Source organism: Dendrobates tinctorius, unplaced genomic scaffold, assembly GCF_039654945.1.
Source record: "Dendrobates tinctorius isolate UK_male_01 unplaced genomic scaffold, ASM3965494v1 ptg000019l, whole genome shotgun sequence".
NCBI lineage: Eukaryota > Metazoa > Chordata > Amphibia > Anura > Dendrobatidae > Dendrobates > Dendrobates tinctorius.
In genome coordinates, this window is record NW_027361687.1 from 51257308 (window position 1) to 51278427 (window position 21120).

At 42.7% G+C, this 21120-nt stretch overlaps 1 protein-coding gene across 2 annotated transcripts in view; it reads left to right on the forward strand.

Moving 5' to 3' along the window:
* TNFAIP8L2 (TNF alpha induced protein 8 like 2) overlaps positions 1-21120 on the forward strand; it is a 67748-nt gene that overhangs the window by 34109 nt on the left and 12519 nt on the right. The window contains exon 1 of one of the 2 annotated variants that reach the window (XM_073567011.1): positions 11543-11770. The exons of the other annotated variant lie outside the window; for it this stretch is intronic. The gene's annotated coding sequence lies outside the window, so the exon portion shown is untranslated. Of the gene's footprint in view, positions 1-11542; positions 11771-21120 lie in introns of those variants that run through there. 2 annotated transcript variants of the gene reach the window in all.

Below are 21120 nucleotides of genomic sequence, written 5' to 3' on the forward strand. Positions count from 1 at the left end.
TGATATCCACAGTGCCCCCATAATAACAGTGATATCCACAGTGTCCTATAATAACAGTGATATCCACAGTGTCCCCATAATAACAGTAATATCCACAGTGCCCCATAATAACAGCGATATCCACAGTGCCCCATAATAGTGATATCCACAGTGTCCCCATAATAACAGTGATATCCACAGTGCCCCATAATAGTGATATCCACAGTGTCCCCATAATAACAGTGATATACACAGTGCCCCATAATAACAGTGATATCCACAGTGTCCCATAATAACAGTGATATCCACAGTGCCCCCATAATAACAGTGATATCCACAGTGTCCCCATAATAACAGTGATATCCACAGTGTCCCCATAATAACAGTGATATCCACAGTGCCCCATAATAGTGATATCCACAGTGTCCCCATAATAACAGTGATATACACAGTGCCCCATAATAACAGTGATATCCACAGTGTCCCATAATAACAGTGATATCCACAGTGCCCCCATAATAACAGTGATATCCACAGTGTCCCCATAATAACAGTGATATCCACAGTGTCCCCATAATAACAGTGATATCCACAGTGTCCCCATAATAACAGTGATATCCACAGTGCCCCATAATAGTGATATCCACAGTGTCCCCATAATAACAGTGATATACACAGTGCCCCATAATAACAGTGATATCCACAGTGTCCCATAATAACAGTGATATCCACAGTGCCCCCATAATAACAGTGATATCCACAGTGTCCCCATAATAACAGTGATATCCACAGTGCCCCATAATAGTGATATCCACAGTGTCCCCATAATAACAGTGATATCCACAGTGCCCCCATAATAACAGTGATATCCATAGTGCCCCCATAATAATGGGGCTGTGCAGATGTTTTTGTTTTGGCGGTGCAACCTGTGACTCTTCGGCTGTGAGGAAATGTTGGGGGTTGCAGTGTACCATCATCTGCAGAGTCAGCGGTTGAAGGCTGCATTGAGATGGTGCACGTTTCTGCGGTGTCATGTAATATTCCATCCCCCTTTTGTGCTGCCGATCAGGACAGGTGTTGTGATCACAGGGAGCGCGGCAATGCGGTCAGCCAGACGTATTAATGTCAGGTATAATGTGAGCCTTCATCATTTATTTAATATGAAGAGAAGAGGCCTGAACAGAAAAATGGCAGAAATATCCGCTGTGCAGAGAGCACAGGAGCGCGCAGCGACTCCACAGCACAGGACATCATTATAATAAGTATCTCCAGTTGCGTGGTTACCCAGTTGCAAACTTACTCCTTAGTGCGGTATTTTAGCACTATATAGCACTTTTTTCGGCAGCGTCATGGCATCATTTTGTGTTGACGGTGTGCTGGTATTATGCAGACACTGTATGGTGGTATTATGTAGGCACTGTGTGGCGGTATTATGTCAGCACTGTATGGGAGTATTAGGCTGGAGTCACACTGATTTAACGTATAAAAATACGGACCGTATTGTACGGTCGTAATACGCAGAAATGTTCCCTGAATAGTGCTCCGTATGTCATCCGTAATCAAGGTGTGGTCGCGTATTTTGCGCTTGTAATCATCCGTATGTAATCCGTATGGAATCTGTATGCTGAGATTTTCTCGTAGGCTTGCAAAATGGACATATAATGGAGCCCAGAGAGGTTAAAACCCAAACGAAAGAATAGATATATACACATAGAATACATATATATTGTCATTGAGACACACACACACATATATATATATTTACATTTCACACAGTTCTACATAGCAGAATAGCCGCTAAATCAACTGCCGGCTTCTGTAAAATCATTCCCCAACACGAAATGAAATGGCACATGGTTTACACACAGTAAACCATTTCATTTCATGTATTTTTTATATGTCCCTGACGCATAATTAAATTAGGGTTTGTGTGTAAAATTTCAGACATCTAGGTGTTAAATTAAGGGGTTAATTCGTTGTTAAAAAATGTGTGGGCTCCCACGGTAAAATCGCAACCAGAGAGGTAAAGCAGGTGAGTGAAGGCAGATTTTAATAGCCTCAAGAGGGACCATTGTTTTTGTCCCCCCCCCCGGCTACAAAAATTTGCCCCCAGACACCCCATCTATAAGATGCGCCTTTTCTGGCACTTATCCTCTCTATTCCCATTGCCCTATTGCGGTGTCTAATGTGTTATTAATGGGTTACTGTCACCTTGCAATTGGGAGGTGACATTAAGCCGATTGATAATGGAGAGGTGTCAATAAGACACGGATCCATTATTAACGCTAGACTAGTAAATGATTAAAAAAACACACAGACATTAATGAAAAATTATTTTAATGAAATAAAGACACCAAGTTTTTGACCATATTTATTCCTCTGCCAATCCAAATAAAAGCCATCGACCTGTAACAAAAATAAAGCAAAAAAGCAACCATATCCTTACCTCTCCACTGCTCAGTCATGTCCCCCCGCTACAATCCATCAGAAAGTGTTAAGTGGTTTACACAGGGACCGGTGCTAATGTGACCAGCCCCATGTAAACACTGCCAGAATGAATTATTTCATCTCAGCGCAGCCTCCCTGGCTGCTCGAGAGATGAACTAATGAGCGTGGGAAAGTTTCTGCATTTTTTTCCCACGCTCATCAGTTCACCTCAGGTCAGCCAGGAACTCCACGCAGCCTCACTGACGTCACTGGCTGACCTGAAGTGAACTAATGAGCGTGGGAAAAAATGCCGAAACTTTCCCACGCTCATTAGTTCATCTCCGGGCAGCCAGGGAGGCTGCGCAGAGATGAAATAATTCATTCTGGCAGTGTTTACATGGGTCTGGTCGCATTAGCATCGGTCCCTGTGTAAACCACTTAACTTCTGATGGATTGCAGCAGGAGACGTGACTGAGCAGCGAGAGGTAAGGATATGGTTGCTTTTTTGTTTTATTTTTGTTACAGGTTGATGGTTTATTTTTGGATTAGCAGAGCAATAAATCTTGTCAAAAACTAGGTGTCTTTATTTCATTAAAATCATTTTTAATTAATGTCTGTGTGTGTTTTTTAACCGTTTAATAGTCTATGGTTAATAATGTATAAATGTCTAATTGACACCTCTCCATTATTAATCGGCTTAATGTCACCTTCCAATTGCAAGGTGACGTTAACCCATTAATATTAACCTATTAGCCACCGCTACAGGGCAATGGGAATAGAGAGGATAAGTGCCAGGAAAGGCACATCTTATAGATGCGCCTTTTCTGGGGTGTCTGGGGCCAGATTTTTGCAGCCCGGGGGGAAGGGGGCAAAAACAATGGTCCCTCTCGAGGCTATTAGAATCTGCCCTCACTCACTTGCTTTACCTCTCTGGTTGCGATTTTGCTGCTGGAGCCCACGCATTTTTTTCCAACGAATTAACCCCTACCAAATTTTACATACAAACCCTAATCTAATTATTAGCCATTGACATATAAAAAAATACATGAAATTAAATGGTTTACTGTACGTAAACCATGTGCCATTTCATGAGGGGTTTTGCATTGATTTTACAGAAGCTGGCAATTGATTTAGCGGCTATTCTGCTATGTAGAACTCTATGAAATACAAATATATATATGTGTGTCTCAATGACATGTATATACATACAGTGCCTTGCAAAAGTATTCGGCCTTTTCCCACATATCATGCTTCAAACATAAAGATACCAAATGTAAATTTTGGGTGAAGAATCAACAACAAGTGAGACACAATTGTGAAGTTGAAGGAAATTTATTGGTTATTTTAAATTTTTGTGGAAATTCAAGAACTGAAAAGTGGGGCGTGCAATATTATTCGGCCCCTTTAACTTAATACTTTGTTGCGCCACCTTTTGCTGCGATTACAGCTGCAAGTCGCTTGGGGTATGCCTCTATCAGTTTTTGTACATTGAGAGACTAAAATTCATGCCCATTCTTCCTTGCCAAACAGCTCGAGCTCAGTGAGGTTGGATGGAGATCGTTTGTGAACAGCAGTTTTCAGCTCTTTCCACAGATTCTCGATTGGATTCAGGTCTGGACTTTGGCTTGGCCATTCTAACACCAGGATATGTTTATTTGCGAACCATTCCATTGTAGATTATGCTTTATGTTTGGGATCATTGTCTTGTTGGAAGACAAATCTCCATCCCAGTCTCAGGTCTTTTGCAGACTCCAACAGGTTTTCTTCAAGAATGGTCCTGTATTTGGCTCCATCCATCTTCCCATCAATTTTAACCATCTTCCCTGTCCCTGTTGAAGAAAAGCAGACCCAAACCATGATGCTGACACCACCATGTTTGACAGTGGGGATGGTGTGTTCAGGGTGATGAGCTGTGTTGCCTTTGCGCCAAATATATCGTTTGGCATTGTTGCCAAAAAGTTTGATTTTGGTTTCATCTGACCAGAGGACCTTCTTCCACATATTTGGTGTGTCTCCCAGGTGGCTTGTTGCAAACTTTAACCCCTTAATCCCATGTGACCTACTATCCCGTCCATGTGCCCTGGGACTTAATTCCCAGGGACGGGATAGTACGTCACAGCAATCAGCAGCGCCCACGTGGTGAGCGCCGCTGATCGCGGCCAGGTGTCAGCTGATTATCACAGTTGACACCTGGCACAATGTGTCAGGGGCGGTAACGGACCGCCCCCGACACATTAACCCCTTGCACACCGCGATCAAACACTATCGCGGTGTACCGGGGGTTAAAGGGAAGCATCGGCAGGGAGGGGGCACGAGGAAGCCTGCTGCACTGCCTGTGATAGATCGCTGATCTGTCACAGTGATCTGTGATGTGACAGATCAGCGATCTGTCACAAGACAGTGATGTCCCACCTGGGACAATGTAATAAAGTTTAAAAAAAAAAAAAGTGTTAAAATAAATTTAAAAAATCGCTAAATAAATTAGAAAAAAATATTCCCCCAATAAATTCATTTTTTGGAAATAAAAAAAAACAAAAAAAACAATAAAAGTACACATATTTGGTATTGCCGCGTCCGTAACGACCTGCCCTATAAAACTGTCTCATTAGTTAACCCCTTTAGCGAACCCCTTAAAAAATAAAAATAAAAAACGAAGCAAAAAATAATGATTTATTATCATACCGCCGAACAAAAAGTGCAATAACACGCGATCAAAAAGACGCATATAAATATCCATGGTACCGCTGAAAACGTCATCTTGTCCCGCAAAAAACAAGCTGCCATACAGCATCATCAGCAAAAAAATAAAAAAGTTATAGCTCGCAGAATAAGCAATGCAAAAATAGTTATTTTTTATATAAAATAGTTTTCACTGCATAAAAGCGCCAAAACATAAAAAAGACAAACGAGGTATCGCTGTAACCGTACTGACCCGAAGAATAAAACCGCTTTATCAATTTTACCGCACGCGGAATAGTGTAAACGCACCCCCCAAAAGAAATTCATGAACGCTGGTTTTTGTTCATTCTGCATCACAAAAATCGGAATAAAAAGCGATCAAAAAATGTCACGTGCCCGAAAATGGTACCAATAAAAACATCAACTCGTCCCACAAAAAATAAGACCTCACATGACTCGGTGGGTCAAAATATGGAAAAATTATAGCTCTCAATATGTGGTGATGCAAAAACTATTTTTACAATAAAAAGCGTCTTTTAGCGTGTGACAGCTGCCAAACATAAAAACCCGCTATAAATAGTAAATCAAACCCCCCGTTATCACCCCCTTAGTTAGGGAAAAATAATAAAATTAAAAGAAAATGTATTTAATTCCATTTTCCCATTAGGGTTAGGGCTAGGGTTAGGGTTAGGGTTAGGGCTGAGATTAGGGTTAGGGGTGTGTTGGGGTTAGGGTTGGAGTTAGAATTGGGGGTTTCCACTGTTTGGGCACATCAGGTGCTCTCCAAACGCAACATGGCGTCTGATCTCAATTGCAGCCAATTCTGCATTGAAAAAGTCAAATGGTGATCCTTCCCTTCCAAGCTCTGCCATGCGCCCAAACAGTGTTGTACCCCCACATATAGGGTATCAGCCTACTCAGGACAAATTGCAAAACAACTTTTGGGGTCCAATTTCTCCTGTTACCCTTAAAATAAAAAACTGGAGGCAAAAATATAATTTTTGTGGAAAAAAATGATTTTTTTATTTTCACGCCCGGGCGTTATAAATTTCTGTGAAGCACTAGGGGGTTCAAAGTGCTCACCACACATCTAGATACGTTCCGTGGGGGGTCTAATTTCCAAAATGGGGTCACTTGTGGGGAGTTTCAATAGTTTAGGTACATCAGGGGCTCTCCAAACGCACATGACACCCGCAGACCATTCCATCAAAGTCTGCATTCCAAAACGTCACTACTTCCCTTCCGTGCCCCTACGTGTGCCCATACAGTAGTTTTCTCCCACATATGAGGTATCAGTGTACTCAGGACAAATTGGACAACAACTTTTGAGGTCCAATTTCTCCTGTTACCCTTGGAAAAATAAAAAAATTGGGGACTAATTGATCATATTTGTGGAAAAAATACGATTTTTTTATTTTCATGCCCGGGCATTATAAACGTCTGTGAAGCCGTTGGGGGTTCAAAGTTCTCACCACACATCTAGATAAGTTCCTTGGGGGGGTCTAGTTTCCAAAATGGTGTCATTTGTGGGGAGTTTCCACTGTTTTGGTACATCAGGGGTTTTCCAATCGCGACATGGTGTCCGATCTCAATTCCAGCCAAAAAAGTCAAATGGCGCTGCTTCCCTTCCGAGCTCTGCCACGCGCCCAAATAGTGGTTTACTCCCACATGTGGGGTATCAGCGTACTCAGGACAAATTGCACAATAACTTTTAGGGTCCTGTTACCCTTGGGAAAATAAAAATTGGAGGTGAAAAGATCATTTTTGTGGAAAAAATATGATTTTTTAATTGTACCACTGTACGTTATAAATTTCTGTGAAGCCCTTGTGGGTTCAAAGTTCTCACCACATATCTAGATAAGTTCCTTGGGGGTCTAGTTTCCAAAATGTGATCACTTGTAGGGGGTTTCCACTGTTTAGGTACATCAGGGGCTCTCCAAACGTGACATGGCATCCGATCTGAATTCCAGCCAATTTTGCATTGAAAAAGTCAAACGGCGCTCCTTCCCTTCTGACCTCTGCCATGCGCCGAAACAGTGGTTCCTGTTATGAATGAGTCACCGAGGAGGAAAAAACAAAAAGCAAGCTAAGCCCAGAAAACCGGAGAGGTTGATAACTAGCGGATTGCAGACCCCTGATTCTATCCACAACAACTAGCAGTAGCCGTGGAGCATGCCTACGGTGGTCCTAGATGCCTCGTTACGGCCGGAGAACTAAATAAGCCTAAAGAAAGAAAGGGAAAATCTAAACTGCCCCAGAGCAGACCCCAAAGCAATAGACAGCCCCCAACATGTATTGTCAGTGAAACAAGATGAAAACACAGACACAGATAGAAAGATAGGCTGAGCAAACGATGGAGCCCTCACTAACTAGAAAGGACAGGAAAGAAAAGCTGCTGTCTGCAATCATGCAAAAAACCCTGCCAAAAAAAATGTCCAACACGTCTGATAGAAAAAGGCCCTGAAGTCGCTAGACTTCAAAACACTATATCAGCACTCAGGTATATTCTGAAGACAGAGCAAAAGAGATCAACTGATCAGAGACAAAATGGGGATTCAGCCCAGTCCCAGCCAGGGCTGGCTGAACACAAAAACTAAGTATAAACCAGACAAAAACTCATATGAACAATAGCAGAGAAAACTTAGCTTTAGGAAGGCAGGAACCAAACTGGAATCCAGAAGCCACAGTCAGGAAAAATCACCAGCAAGAAACTAGGGAGTCGGCTGCCTTAAATCCAATCAGAAACTCCTGATGTCCAATCGCAGTCCTCTTCCTCAGGTGGCCGGTCTCTGCCATTTAGATCAGCTTCATTACCTCCTTTCACCAACAGAGGGAGTCCAGATAGAGAACTCACTACTCCTCTGTCAGCACAGTCAGCTCCATAACCCTCACCAGAAGCCAGAGGCAAACCTGAAAATGAGCTCACAACAGGTTTACCCTCACATATCAGATATCAGCGTACTCAGGACAAATTGCACAATAACATTTGCAGTCCAATTTCTCCTGTTACCCTTGGTAACATAAAAAAATTGAATCTGAAGTATTTTTTTTGTGAAAAAAAGTTAAATGTTCATTTTTTTTAAATATTCAAAAAATTCCTGTGATGCACCTAAAGGGTTAATAAACTTCTTGAATGTGGTTTTGAGCACCTTAAGGGGTGCAGTTTTTAGAATGGTGTCACTTTTGGGTATTTTCTATCATATAGACCCCTGAAAGTGGCTTCAAATGTGATGTGGTCCGTAAAAATAAAATGGTGTTGCCAAAATGAGAAATCGCTGGTCAACTTTTAACCCTTATAACTTCCTAACAAAATAAAATTTTGGTTCCAAAATTGTGCTGATGTAAAGTAAACATGTGGGAAATGTTACTTATTAAGTTTTTTGGGTGCAGTATCTCTGTGATTTAAGAGCATAAAAATTCAAAGTTGGAAAATTGCGAAATTTTAAACATTTTCGCCAAATTTCTGTTTTTTTCACAAATTAACGCAAGTTATATGAATGAAATTTTACCACTAGCATGAAATACAATATGTCACGAGAAAACATTGTCAGAATCACCGGGATCCATGGAAGTGTTCCAGAGTTATTACCTCATAAAGGGACAGTGGTCAGAATTGTAATAATTGGCCCGGTCATGAACGTGCAAACCACCCTTGGGGCTTAAGGGGTTAAATGACACTTTTTATGGATATCTTTGAGAAATGGCTTTCTTCTTGCCACTCTTCCATAAAGGTCAGATTTGTGCAGTGTACCACTGATTGTTGTCCTATGGACAGACTGTCCCATCTCAGCTGTAGATCTCTGCAGTTCATCCAGAGTGATCATGGGCCTCTTGGCTGCATCTCTGATCAGTCTTCTCCTTGTTTGAGATGAAAGTTTAGAGGGACGGCCGGGTCTTGGTAGATTTGCTGTGGTATGATACTCCTTCCATTCCAATATGATCGCTTGCACAGTGCTCCTTGGGATGTTTAAAGTTTTGGAAATCATTTTGTATCCAAATCCGGCTCTAAACTTCTCCACAACAGTATCACGGACCTGCCTGTTGTGTTCCTTGGTCTTCATGATGCTCTCTGTGCATCAAACAGACCCCTGAGACTATCACAGAGCAGGTGTATTTATACGGAGACTTGTTTACGCACAGGTGGATTATATTTATCATCATTAGTCATTTAGGACAACATTGGATCCTTCAGAGATCCACAATGAACTTCTGGAGTGAGTCTGCTGCACTGAAAGTAAAGGGGCTGAATAATATTGCACGCCCCACTTTTCAGTTTTTGCATTTCCACAAAAATCTAAAATAACCCATAAATTTCATTCAACTTCACAATTGTGTCCCACTTGTTGATTGTTCACCAAAAATGTACATTTGGCATCTTTATGTTTGAGGCTATGTGCCCACGTTAGCGTTTTTAAATGCTCAGAAAACTGGACTTATTCCCAGAAACTGTGCATTTTATTTCTGTGCGTTTTTTGCCCGATTTTTGCACAAAGAGTTTTTGATGCATATTTTTCTGCGCGGTTTCTGGGAACATTGGAAATAGCTAAAACCGCGGACCTATGCGGAAAATAATGAGCATGCTGCATTTTTAGCTGCTAAGCGTTTTATGAGCAGAAAACAACGCATGCATTGGCACAAAAAATCAAAAATGCATGAAATTGCATGGGAAGCTGATTCTAAGCGTTTCTGAAGCGTCTGATCCGGCACAAACGCTTCCAAAACGCGTAAAAGAACGCAACGTTTGCACACAGCCTGAAGCATGATATGTGGGGAAAGGTAGAAAAGTTCCAGGGGGCCGAAAATTTATTCTTTCCTTTCTTTATTAAACCTCTCAGTGTATAGCGCACTGAATTGCCGGCTTTGCTAAAAGACACCGGGTGCGTATTTCTCGCAAGTCACACGTGTGGTCCATGTGTAATCCGTATTTTTTGCGCACCCATAGACTTGCATTGGCGTACTACGGGCGTAGTACGCTGACAGTCCCAGCATGCTGCGATTGGCACGGAGCGTAGAATACGGATGAGAAATATACGGCTGGTGCGAGGGACCCCATAGAGAATCATTGGTCCGTGTGTAATGCGTGCTTTTAGCGCCTCTCACTCGGCCGAATTCCTCGCCAGTGTGACCCCGGCCTTATGTAGACACTTTAGAATGCAAGCTCTTCAGACTAAGAATATCTCATCAACATATTACATCCGCATTTACCAGGGAAACTTTATAGTATTTTCTCCAACATTTCCAGAAAGCTCACCCTTCCCATCATACCTTATAGATTAGATACACGGCTCAGCAGTCAGTATCACACAGGAGAGGATTAGATACACGGCTCAGCAGTCAGTATCACACAGGATAGGATTAGATACACAGCTCAGCAGTCAGTATCACACAGGATAGGATTAGATACATGGCTCAGCAGTCAGTATCACACAGGATAGGATTAGATACATGGCTCAGCAGTCAGTATCACACAGGAGAGGATTAGATACATGGCTCAGCAGTCAGTATCACACAGGGTAGGATTAGATACATGGCTCAGCAGTCAGTATCACACAGGAGAGGATTAGATACACGGCTCAGCAGTCAGTATCACACAGGGTAGGATTAGATACACAGCTCAGCAGTCAGTATCACACAGGATAGGATTAGATACACGGCTCAGCAGTCAGTATCACACAGGATAGGATTAGATACACGGCTCAGCATTCAGTATCACACAGGATAGGATTAGATACACAGCTCAGCAGTCAGTATCACACAGGATAGGATTAGATACACGGCTCAGCGGACAGTATCACACAGGATAGGATTAGATACACGGCTCAGCAGACAGTATCACACAGAATAGTATTAGATACACGGCTCAGCAGTCAGTATCACACAGGATAGGATTAGATACACAGCTCAGCAGTCAGTATCACACAGGATAGGATTAGATACACAGCTCAGCAGTCAGTATCACACAGGATAGGATTAGATACACGGCTCAGCGGACAGTATCACACAGGATAGGATTAGATACACGGCTCAGCAGACAGTATCACACAGAATAGTATTAGATACACGGCTCAGCAGTCAGTATCACACAGGATAGGATTAGATACACAGCTCAGCAGTCAGTATCACACAGGATAGGATTAGATACATGGCTCAGCAGTCAGTATCACACAGGAGGATTAGATACACGGCTCAGCAGTTCAGTATCACACAGGGTAGGATTAGATACACAGCTCAGCAGTCAGTATCACACAGGATAGGATTAGATACACGGCTTAGCAGTCAGTATCACACAGGGTAGGATTAGATACACCCATTGAGCAGTCAGTATCACACAGGGTAGGATTAGATACACCCATTGAGCAGTACTACTAGTCCCTGGAGATTATATGATGGTGACAGTATATCCCCGTGCTGGGGGGCGCGGTGTGACACGAGGTTTCGGATTTCTCTGTGATATTCCACGTCCCCCGCATGTCACCGACCACACAGCCGCAGGTACCGGGGCTCGGTCCTGACAAAGCCTCAGGTTATACGGTGACATCACTTGGCTGTGCAGCGCCCCCTCCCCGGTGGAGGGCGGGACGGCTCTCAAGTTCCTCAAGGAAGTGCCGGAGAAGTTATCGGAGAAGTCTGTCAGCGGCGGGAGAGTCCATCAGCCGAGGTGCGAGCGGCGGGGCTCACCGGACAAGTAAGTGATGCAGGGAGCCGGGGCCGTGCTGCAGCTGTCCTGCCAGGTCTCCTATACGATCCCTTCTCAGTGCTCATGTTTAAGCAGAGGCTGCTGCAGAACAAAGAAGTCTGCGATCTCAGTCTGATCCCCACGGCGCGTTATCACTGCGTTACCGTGTGTGGCTCAGTCACACTCTGCAGTCAGCGTCAGTACCTGTATGCTGCAGCAGGTAGCAGAGACGCAGGCAGCATAGGTACCTGGCAAGCATGGGGTTAAGTCTCGCAAGAAGGGACATGGCTGGAGGAATACAATGAATTCGGTCTCTTTTCTGGTCTTGTAGGGACATGCCAACAGGAATGTGCATCTTTACAGCAGAAAGTGTCACTCCACAGGGGAATTTCCAGGAAGATTCACTTTATTTTTAGTCTGCACGGTTGTCACTGTCACAATACAGGATCAGACTGAGATAAGATGTCAGCACTCAGCCCTCAGTACAGATCCTGAGCTCCGTTCATAGCTGTTGTGGCCTATCATGGCTAGGCCGGTGACCGCCATGGGGTCTACAGTAACCCCTGGAATCAGATAGTGACATGTATTACTACGTCACTCTCTCAACAGGTGCAGATCAAGTTCTGCAGCTGGTGAAGGTGCAGAGTGCAAGCTGTCACATGTTTGCTGGATTAGGCTGTCACTTCTGTCACCCATAGTCCTGATGTCACAGCTTGGTTTACAGCCACCGCAGCTTTTTCATTGATCCAAGTCTTTGTGGCCAATAAGTTATAGCTGACCTTGGATTCTGTCTTCCATGTACTGTAAGGCTGTGTTTACACACTGCGTTTTTTTACCGCGGTTTTCACTATAAAAATGCTATAAAACCGCTAAAAATAAGGTGCACAGTCATTTCTATGCATTTTGCACTTTTTGTGCACATTGATGCGTTTTTTACTGCGAAAAAACTGCATCGCGGTAAAAACCGCAGCATGCACATTAATTTTGCGTTTTTTTCCGCAGTTTTGGCTTCTCCCATGCTTTTAGAAACCGCTGCGGTAAACGCATCAAAAACGCATCAAAACCGCGCAAAAAACGCACAAAAACCGCCACGGAAAAATAGGTGCGGTTTCAGTTTTTGTGCAGAAATTTTCTGCAACGTGTGCACATACCCTTAATGTGACTGCACTATGGAAGTCTCCATCTAGACCGAGTCCTACTTGCCCTCATTCAGGCTCTGTCCTTGCCTCTTCTTTAGGTTTTCTGCACTATTCTTCCTCAAGTTGATCTGTAAAATACCTCTCTGTACAATTCCTTTTCTTCTACCTCTCTCGATCTCACTCTTCATCCTTCTTTGTTTCCTTTGTCTATTGTTCCTGACTTTCTATAAAGTACTCTTTTTCTCTTTTCTTATTTCGCTCTTTCTTTTTCTCTCCCTCCTCTCTCGGACTCTCTCAGTATCTTCTCTCTTACAATCTAATTTTTTTCACTTTCTAATACACTTTCTCTCTTTCTTTTTCAACACTCTTCCTCTCACCTTCTCTCCCTTTTCTCTTTCTCTCATGCTTTTTTCTCCCCTTCTCTTTCCTAGTACTAGCTTTCCTTTTCTCTCTCTCTTTCTCTTACTCACTCTCTTTTTCCTCACTCTTACTTCCCATCTCTCTTCACATCTAGGTAGGGGTCAGTGCTGTGGAGATGAGGCACTGGTGCTGTGTGACAGGATATGTCGGCTACAGGTTTTCAGGTCATAAGAACCTGTCAGTCATCCTGAGGTTGACTGTCATGTCCTAACCCCACCATTAACCCTTTAGTTCCTGTACGTGGAGACAATGTCATTCTTAGACCAAAGGCTTAGCTTCTTTTTATAGTCAAATGTAAATGGAGCGTTCTCTGTGGTGTTCGAGAACTGACATGAGAAATCTGCCCTCCTCCATCCAGCTAGGTTGTGCAGATAGTGTGTGCTGTGTTTCCAACCATCAAAGACCAGAATGCCGCCTATCCATCACTAGAGATCAGCGGTGACATCACTGAGAATGCCTCCTATCCATCACTAGAGATCAGTGGTGACATCACTGAGAATGCCACCTATCCATCACTAGAGTTCAGCGGTGACATCACTGAGAATGCCGCCTATCCATCACTAGAGATCAGTGGTGACATCACTGAGAATGCCACCTATCCATCACTAGAGATCAGTGGTGACATCACCGAGAATGCCACCTATCCATCACTAGAGATCAGAGGTGACATCACTGAGAATGCCACCTATCCATCACTAGAGATCAGTGGTGACATCACTGAGAATGCCTCCTATCCATCACTAGAGATCAGAGGTGACATCATTGAAAATGCCGCCTATCCATCACTAGAGATCAGAGGTGACATCACTGAGAATGCCTCCTATCCATCACTAGAGATCAGCAGTGACATCACTGAGAATGCCTCCTATCCATCACTAGAGATCAGTGGTGACATCACTGAGAATGCCTCCTATCCATCACTAGAGATCAGAGGTGACATCACTGAGAATGCCTCCTATCCATCACTAGAGATCAGCAGTGACATCCCTGAAAATGCCACCTATCCATCACTAGAGATCAGAGGTGACATCACTGAGAATGCCACCTATCCATCACTAGAGATCAGTGGTGACATCACTGAGAATGCCTCCTATCCATCACTAGAGATCAGTGGTGACATCATTGAAAATGCCGCCTATCCATCACTAGAGATCAGAGGTGACATCACTGAGAATGCCTCCTATCCATCACTAGAGATCAGCGGTGACATCACTGAGAATGCCTCCTATCCATCACTAGAGATCAGTGGTGACATCACTGAGAATGCCTCCTATCCATCACTAGAGATCAGAGGTGACATCACTGAGAATGCCTCCTATCCATCACTAGAGATCAGTGGTGACATCATTGAAAATGCCGCCTATCCATCACTAGAGATCAGAGGTGACATCACTGAGAATGCCTCCTATCCATCACTAGAGATCAGAGGTGACATCACTGAGAATGCCTCCTATCCATCACTAGAGATCAGCGGTGACATCACTGAGAATGCCTCCTATCCATCACTAGAGATCAGTGGTGACATCACTGAGAATGCCTCCTATCCATCACTAGAGATCAGAGGTGACATCACTGAGAATGCCTCCTATCCATCACTAGAGATCGGCAGTGACATCACTGAGAATGCCTCCTATCCATCACTAGAGATCAGCAGTGACATCACTGAGAATGCCGCCTATCCATCACTAGAGATCAGAGGTGACATCACTGAGAATGCCACCTATCCATCACTAGAGATCAGTGGTGACATCACTGAGAATGCCTCCTATCCATCACTAGAGATCAGTGGTGACATCATTGAAAATGCCGCCTATCCATCACTAGAGATCAGAGGTGACATCACTGAGAATGCCTCCTATCCATCACTAGAGATCAGCAGTGACATCACTGAGAATGCCTCCTATCCATCACTAGAGATCAGTGGTGACATCACTGAGAATGCCTCCTATCCATCACTAGAGATCAGAGGTGACATCACTGAGAATGCCTCCTATCCATCACTAGAGATCAGCAGTGACATCCCTGAAAATGCCACCTATCCATCACTAGAGATCAGAGGTGACATCACTGAGAATGCCACCTATCCATCACTAGAGATCAGTGGTGACATCACTGAGAATGCCTCCTATCCATCACTAGAGATCAGTGGTGACATCATTGAAAATGCCGCCTATCCATCACTAGAGATCAGAGGTGACATCACTGAGAATGCCTCCTATCCATCACTAGAGATCAGCGGTGACATCACTGAGAATGCCTCCTATCCATCACTAGAGATCAGTGGTGACATCACTGAGAATGCCTCCTATCCATCACTAGAGATCAGTGGTGACATCACTGAGAATGCCTCCTATCCATCACTAGAGATCAGAGGTGACATCACTGAGAATGCCTCCTATCCATCACTAGAGATCAGCGGTGACATCACTGAGAATGCCTCCTATCCATCACTAGAGATCAGAGGTGACATCACTGAGAATGCCTCCTATCCATCACTAGAGATCAGTGGTGACATCACTGAGAATGCCTCCTATCCATCACTAGAGATCAGAGGTGACATCACTGAGAATGCCTCCTATCCATCACTAGAGATCAGTGGTGACATCATTGAAAATGCCGCCTATCCATCACTAGAGATCAGAGGTGACATCACTGAGAATGCCTCCTATCCATCACTAGAGATCAGCGGTGACATCACTGAGAATGCCTCCTATCCATCACTAGAGATCAGTGGTGACATCACTGAGAATGCCTCCTATCCATCACTAGAGATCAGAGGTGACATCACTGAGAATGCCTCCTATCCATCACTAGAGATCAGCAGTGACATCCCTGAAAATGCCACCTATCCATCACTAGAGATCAGAGGTGACATCACTGAGAATGCCACCTATCCATCACTAGAGATCAGTGGTGACATCACTGAGAATGCCTCCTATCCATCACTAGAGATCAGTGGTGACATCATTGAAAATGCCGCCTATCCATCACTAGAGATCAGAGGTGACATCACTGAGAATGCCTCCTATCCATCACTAGAGATCAGCGGTGACATCACTGAGAATGCCTCCTATCCATCACTAGAGATCAGCGGTGACATCACTGAGAATGCCTCCTATCCATCACTAGAGATCAGAGGTGACATCACTGAGAATGCCTCCTATCCATCACTAGAGATCAGTGGTGACATCATTGAAAATGCCGCCTATCCATCACTAGAGATCAGAGGTGACATCACTGAGAATGCCTCCTATCCATCACTAGAGATCGGCAGTGACATCACTGAGAATGCCTCCTATCCATCACTAGAGATCAGCAGTGACATCACTGAGAATGCCGCCTATCCATCACTAGAGATCAGAGGTGACATCACTGAGAATGCCACCTATCCATCACTAGAGATCAGTGGTGACATCACTGAGAATGCCTCCTATCCATCACTAGAGATCAGTGGTGACATCATTGAAAATGCCGCCTATCCATCACTAGAGATCAGAGGTGACATCACTGAGAATGCCTCCTATCCATCACTAGAGATCAGCAGTGACATCACTGAGAATGCCTCCTATCCATCACTAGAGATCAGTGGTGACATCACTGAGAATGCCTCCTATCCATCACTAGAGATCAGAGGTGACATCACTGAGAATGCCTCCTATCCATCACTAGAGATCAGCAGTGACATCCCTGAAAATGCCACCTATCCATCACTAGAGATCAGAGGTGACATCACTGAGAATGCCACCTATCCATCACTAGAGATCAGTGGTGACATCACTGAGAATGCCTCCTATCCATCACTAGAGATCAGTGGTGACATCATTGAAAATGCCGCCTATCCATCACTAGAGATCAGAGGTGACATCACTGAGAATGCCTCCTATCCATCACTAGAGATCAGCGGTGACATCACTGAGAATGCCTCCTATCCATCACTAGAGATCAGTGGTGACATCACTGAGAATGCCTCCTATCCATCACTAGAGATCAGTGGTGACATCACTGAGAATGCCTCCTATCCATCACTAGAGATCAGAGGTGACATCACTGAGAATGCCTCCTATCCATCACTAGAGATCAGCGGTGACATCACTGAGAATGCCTCCTATCCATCACTAGAGATCAGTGGTGACATCCCTGAAAATGCCACCTATCCATCACTAGAGATCAGAGGTGACATCACTGAGAATGCCACCTATCCATCACTAGAGATCAGTGGTGACATCACTGAGAATGCCTCCTATCCATAACTAGAGATCAGCAGTGACATCACTGAGAATGCCTCCTATCCATCACTAGAGATCAGCAGTGACATCACTGAGAATGCCTCCTATCCATCACTAGAGATCAGAGGTGACATCACTGAGAATGCCTCCAATCCATCACTAGAGATCAGCGGTGACATCGCTGAGAATGCCGCCTATCTATCACTAGAGATCAGCAGTGACATCACTGAGAATGCCTCCTATCCATCACTAGAGATCAGTGGTGACATCACTGAGAATGCCTCCTATCCATCACTAGAGATCAGCAGTGACATCACTGAGAATGCCTCCTATCCATCACTAGAGATCAGAGGTGACATCACTGAGAATGCCTCCTATCCATCACTAGAGATCAGTGGTGACATCACTGAGAATGCCTCCTATCCATCACTAGAGATCAGCAGTGACATCACTGAGAATGCCTCCTATCCATCACTAGAGATCAGTGGTGACATCACTGAGAATGTCTCCTATCCATCACTAGAGATCAGTGGTGACATCACTGAGAATGCCGCCTATCCATCACTAGAGATCAGTGGTGACATCACTGAGAATGTCTCCTATCCATCACTAGAGATCAGTGGTGACATCACTGAGAATGCCTCCTATCCATCACTAGAGATAAGGGGTGACATCACTGAGAATGCCTCTTATCCATCACTAGAGATCAGAGGTGACATCACTGAGAATGCCGCCTATCTATCACTAGAGATCAGAGGTGACATCACTGAGAATGCCGCCTATCTATCACTAGAGATAAGGGGTGACATCACTGAGAATGCCTCTTATCCATCACTAGAGATCAGGGGTGACATCACTGAGAATGCCTCCTGTTTAAAAATCTATAAATTAGTTGGTTGAACTACAAATCCCAGGTTATGTTGTGCAGTAAGTAATTCTGATTTAGTACTGGAGGAGTGCTGCTCCTCACACGCTGTGTAACAAGCACGCACCGATATACAGTGCACAGCTTCAGTGTTTATACTGCTTACTAATCACAAATCACCCATGGATGAGTCATGATCATTTAGTGTCGGCATGTCCTCTGGCAGCGAAAAATTAATTATTCCCATTCTCGGGACTAGCGGTAAAGGGGGTAATGCTCCCCCTACTGCTAGCAAGACCTTATTGCTTTTTGAGCACAGTAAAAACAAAATCAGTGTGATGGGTAATGGAAACCTAACCGGGAATCTTCTAATAAAAGGGGTGACATGTACGGCCGAGTTTCTAGTCTGATTTCTAATACATAGAGGCAATATTGTAGTAGTTATATTCTTGTACATGGGGCAGTATTATGGTAGTTATATTCTTGTACATAGGTGGCAGTATTATAGTAGTTATATTCTTGTAGATAGGAGCAGTATTATAGTAGTTATACTCTTGTACATAGGAGCAATATTGTAGTAGTTATATTCTTGTACATGGGGCAGTATTATGGTAGTTATATTCTTGTACATAAGGGCAGTATTATAGTAGTTATATTCTTGTACATAGGAGCAGTATTATAGTAGTTATATTCTTGTACATAGGAGCAATATTGTAGTAGTTATATTCTTGTACATGGGGCAGTATTATAGTAGTTATATTCTTGTACATAGGAGCAGTATTATAGTAGTTATATTCTTGTACATAGGAGCAGTATTATAGTAGTTATATTCTTGTACATAGGAGCAGTATTATAGTAGTTATATTCTTGTACATAGGTGGCAGTATTATAGTAGTTATATTCTTGTACATAGGGGGCAGTATTATAGTAGTTATATTCTTGTAGATAGGAGCAGTATTATAGTAGTTATATTCTTGTACATAGGGGCAGTGTTATAGTAGTTATATTCTTGTACATAGGGGCAGTATTATAGTAGTTATATTCTTGTACATAGGGGCAGAATTATTGTAGTTATATTCTTGTACATAGGGGGGCAGTATTATAGTAATTATATCCTTGTACATAGCAGGCAGTATTATAGTTGTTATATTCTTGTACATAGGGAGCAGTATTATAGTAGTTATATACTTGTACATAGGGGCAGTATTATAGTAGTTATATTCTTGTACATAGGATCAGTATTACAGTAATTATATTCTTGTACATAGGGGGCAGTATTATAGTAGTTATATTGTACATAGGGGCAGTATTATAGTAGCTATATTCTTGTACATAGGGGAAGTATTACAGTAGTTATATTCTTGTACATAGGAGCAGTATTATAGTAGTTATATTCTTGTACATAGGGGCAGTATTATAGTAGTTATATTCTTGTACATAGGTGGCAGTATTATAGTAGTTATATTCTTGTACATAGGGGGCAGTATTATAGTAGTTATATTCTTGTACATAGGGACAGTATTATAGTAGTTATATTCTTGTACATAGTAGCAGTATTATAGTAGTTAGATTCTTGTACATAGGAGCAGTATTATAGTAGTTATATTGTTGTACAAAGGGGTTAGTATTGTAGTAGTTATATTCATGTACATAGGGGGCAGTATTATAGTAGTTATATTCTTGTACATAGGAGCAGTGTTATAGTAGTTAAATTGTTGTACAAAGGGGTTAGTATTGAAACACAAAAAGAAAGCACAGAATAACAAATGTGCAATAATGCCCTGTAGTAAAAAATATGACAATCAGCAAGTGCTGGTAAAAAGATGACAACAAATACAGGGTATTTAGTCAATACGTTTTTTTTGCAAAAAAGTGTATACCAAGCCACTCCACCTCGTCAAGGTAACCCTTAATGGAGCAGTCCCTATCTAATGTATTTAAAACCTGAACATATGAACAGTGTCTAAATGAACAGGATTCAGACAGGCACTTCCTGGTATGGGCACGTGGTGTACGACGGAGCAGTATTATAGTGGTTATATTCTTGTACATAGGGGCAGTATTATAGTAGTTATATTCTTGTACATAGGGGAAGTATTATAGTAGTTATATTCTTGTTAATAGGCGCAGTATTACAGTAATTATATTCTTGTACATAGCAGCAGTATTATAGTAGTTAGATTCTTGTACAAAGGGGTTAGTATTGTAGTAGTTATATTCTTGTACATAGGGGGCAGTATTATAGTAGTTATATTGTACATAGGAGCAGTGTTATAGTAGTTATATTCTTGTACATGGGGCAGTATTATAGTAGTTATATTCTTGTACATAGGAGCAGTATTATAGTAGTTATATTCTTGTACATAGGAGCAGTATTATAGTAGTTATATTCTTGTACATAGGAGCAGTATTATAGTAGTTATATTCTTGTACATAGGTGGCAGTATTATAGTAGTTATATTCTTGTTCATAGGTGGCAGTATTATAGTAGTTATATTCTTGTTCATAGGGGGCAGTATTATAGTAGTTATATTCTTGTAGATAGGAGCAGTATTATAGTAGTTATATTCTTGTACATAGGGGCAGTGTTATAGTAGTTATATTCTTGTACATAGGGGCAGTATTATAGTAGTTATATTCTTGTACATAGGGGCAGTATTATTGTAGTTATATTCTTGTACATAGGGGGGCAGTATTATAGTAATTATA